The following is a 4,021-nucleotide window of genomic DNA, read 5'->3' as shown; positions in this document are numbered from 1 at the left end:
GCTAGGCTCAAAAATGTGTTCGGCCTGCACATTTTTAGTAAACATCCATACCGCACATGACTGTTTGGAAACACACATTTTTTTTAAATTGCTCGTACGTTCACATGAGCATGTATTTTGCAATAATTTCGACATGGCAACTTCACTGGGTTTATAAACCACCTTCAAATACCGAAAAATATTGATATTTTGCAAAAATGTGAGCGTACGAGCAATTTTAAAAAATGTGTGTTTCCAACACATTCCCTGTGCGGCATGTGTGTTACCCAAAAATGAGAGTTTTTATTTTAGAGAGCTGCAAAATCAAATGCCAACAAGGAGAAATCTTCCAGAAATTTCTTCCGGGAAATTCTCAAGCGGCTCGGGCTCGACCAGTAAATTCTCTTGATTCTCGTATATCTTCTGGAAAACTTTACAGTGATACCTTCTGGAGTACCATCCAGCAATACCCGTTTTTTTTTTCGGAAAAATCCAACATTTTTTTTTCTGGGTGATTCTGCAGCAGTTCGTTCCCGAGAAGCCTCCACCAGGTCCATCACGCTGGAGAATCCTTCAGCTTTAATTTCCAAAAGAAAGCTTAGGCTTATCCTTCCAAAACCCAAAATCCAGAAACCCTTTATAGAAACTCTGTACCTGTTCATTCCTTCCAGAAAAGCCATCAGTAACCTCCGAGAAACATTCAACCCTACCAGTCCTATTCTTTTGGGGATTCTTTGGCCAGTACCTATTTCCGTATTATAAATGTTATAGACACATTCTACGGGCCCCGTATCATCAATACCAATTTTTCAAAGTTAAGTTATGACATATTTGACATTTTTATCACCTTCTACATTACTTTTGTCATCCAAAAATGTATTCGACATGATATTAGTGTGACAATAAATATAAATTGAACGACGATTAAGATTAACATTAAAATCGTGATTTTAAGTCTTTTAGGCACACTTTTCATCCAAATTATCGTATTTCAAACACCAACACACTGATTTTTTAAAAGTCTTCCATCATTTGTAGATAAATATATGTAGATTTTTTAGCATAAAAAGATTTTTAATCGGAAGACTTTACAACTTTGAAATATGGCTGATCATAGTATGGGTTTTTATTGCGTTGTAACGTCACGAAAAATCAACATTTTTAAATTTTATTCAAATACGGAAAATGTTACAAATATGAAATTTTGTATACTCTTTGTACTCGAAAAGATCTTTCAAATGAGATTAAAAAAAATAAAATCGGTTCACGGAAGCCTGAGTTTCACCTGGTTCAAGTTTGCGTTGTAACGTCACGAAAAAAAGTTCTGTGGAAAAGACCAAATCTTTCTGGCTTGGACGGCTTCTGAATTGGACAAACGTAGTTCTATATTCAAAACAGTTTCGTTCTTGTTGTGTATAAGCTCTTTTTTGAGATATCGTTTATAAATTGCGTACCATTGCCGGTTAATAAACTACGTAGACTTTTGAAGGACGGAGGAGATGGTGTTTGGCCAAAATCTACGATGTAATTGTACTGCGATATTGTAAAATTTTTTAATCGTAATCTAATATCACTCAAACCGAAAATTTCTGTGATATGAGTGGCCAACAGACGAAACACTGACGAAATTACAAAGTTATTAAGTTGGTCAAAGACTTACAGTTGATGGATAGTTTGATTTAAAGTTCCACCAACAGGCGGCGCTAGAGAATTTACAAATTTTAAATTTCATACATCTCAGGATCCCTTTTACATAGAAATACGATTTCTTCGGCAAAGTTGTTTGGTAAGTAAAGGACTTGCAGTTGATTTACCAATAGATGCGAGATTTTGCTACTAGAAGACTTTAGTTTCCATTTTGCAAAAGCAGGCAAGGGATTAGAATTTCTTGAAAGTATTCTACGAGCTGGAACTTTTTTCACTTTGGACATATTGTATTCAAATCAAATTGTAATCAAAGATCAATATATAATTCTTAACTTTCAAAATTTAATTTGATTTGATTCACTTATTCTTTAGATATAAGAGTTAATAGAACACCGTCAAAAATATGATTCTGCTTAAAGCGCTCCATCTTAGTGCAGAGCTAACCAATCAAGTCCAAAATTGTAGAAATTACAGATAACAAGATGAGGAACTATCAGTCAAAATTTGAGAATTTTTGAAATATTTTACAAAAAGTTACGGCTTGTTGAATGTGTTTTGTAAAATCAATAAAATTTGCACGCTTTTGAAAATTTGCAACTACCACCACTGTGTGGCAGACACTAAAACCATACGGCTATTAAACTGAAAGTCTAGTGATCTACCAAACAACTTTAATAAATCAACCATCTTTCCAATTAATCACGATCCTGAGATAAATAAAACTAAAAATGTGTATGCTCTCTAGCGCCTCCTAGTGGAAGGATTTGAAATCATACGGCCCATCAATTGAAAGTTCTTGACCAGCCAAACAATTTTGTCGAGGACACCAACTGTCTAAATAGTTAGGATCTTGAAATATACACTCCCGTTCAAAAGTTTGGGGTCACCCCCTCAAAAACATGTCATTTTTTTAGGCCCATATCTCCGCCAATTTGCGTCCGATTTCAAAACCCTAGGTTTCATTCAAAAGATAATAAGTCAAAGAAACTTTGAACATGATTTAAAAGAAACTTTTTCAAAAAATTTTGTATGTAAACTTAACCCAAAGTTGCCAAATTTTCTAAAAAATGAATATAAACTTACGGCAGTGTCGCTGGAAGTTGGGTCGACCAAATTTTAAGATGAGAGCGGTAATATGCCCCATTTTCTATTAGCTTTCAACTGCTTTTTACAGAACTTAGCTAAAAAATCTAGAAAAAAAGTTATTAAGTAAATTAATCCTTGATGTCATCGACCAAAAGTTTGGGGTCACCCCTCAATATGATGTATCGGCCAAAAGTTTGGGGTCACTATCGTAAAACATGGAAAAGTGATTTGTTGATATCTTTGTCATCTTTCATTCAATTTTAATTCTTCTTGGCTTATTTGAAACAAAATGAATGATACTTACTGCATAGACATTGAACCACACATATTTGTTGAAATTTACATACCTTAACGTAAAGTTGCCTCATTTTTTGAAGCGTGGAAAAATGTGCTAAATTTACGTAACATTTTTATATACAAAAATCGTTAAATACGTTAAGTTGAAGACATCAAACGTAAATTTAGTTAATTATCTTTGAAATGAGCCAAAAATAATTAAAATTGAACTATAGATGACGAAGATATCACCAAATCACTTTTCCATGTTTTACGATAGTGACCCCAAACTTTTGGCCGATACATCATATTGAGGGGTGACCCCAAACTTTTGGTCGATGACATCAAGGATTAATTTACTTAATAACTTTTTTTTCTAGATTTTTTAGCTAAGTTCTGTAAAAAGCAGTTGAAAGCTAATAGAAAATGGGTCATATTACCGCCCTCATCTTAAAATTTGGTCGACCCAACTTCCAGCGACACTGCCGTAAGTTTATATTCATTTTTTAGAAAATTTGGCAACTTTGGGTTAAGTTTACATACAAAAATTTTTGAAAAAGTTTCTTTTAAATCATGTTCAAAGTTTCTTTGACTTATTATCTTTTGAATGAAACCTAGGGGTTTGAAATCGGACGCAAATTGGCGGAGATATGGGCCTAAAAAAATGACATGTTTTTGAGGGGGTGACCCCAAACTTTTGAACGGGAGTGTATGGGATGGATATTACGTCAGTGTTACATCTATTTTTGATGTAACAAGAATCACCGACAAACAGACGTAACACCTACGAAATTGAAACTCATATATCTCAGGACTCTAATTACTTAGACTTTAGACTTAAGAATGTTGATGTCTTTGGAAAAGTTGTTTATCTTGTCAAGAATTTTCAATTTAAAAGCCGTTTGGTTCATGTTTCTAACTGACTAGTGGTAGTTGAAATTTTGAAAAATCATGCACTTTATATTTATTCAAAAAATATTCAACATGTTGTAACTTCTTATAAAGTGTCCAAAAATTTTGTCAAAAAATAGTT

Source organism: Aedes albopictus, chromosome 2, assembly GCF_035046485.1.
Source record: "Aedes albopictus strain Foshan chromosome 2, AalbF5, whole genome shotgun sequence".
Lineage (NCBI taxonomy): Eukaryota > Metazoa > Arthropoda > Insecta > Diptera > Culicidae > Aedes > Aedes albopictus.
Note: the sequence above shows the minus strand (reverse complement) of the source record.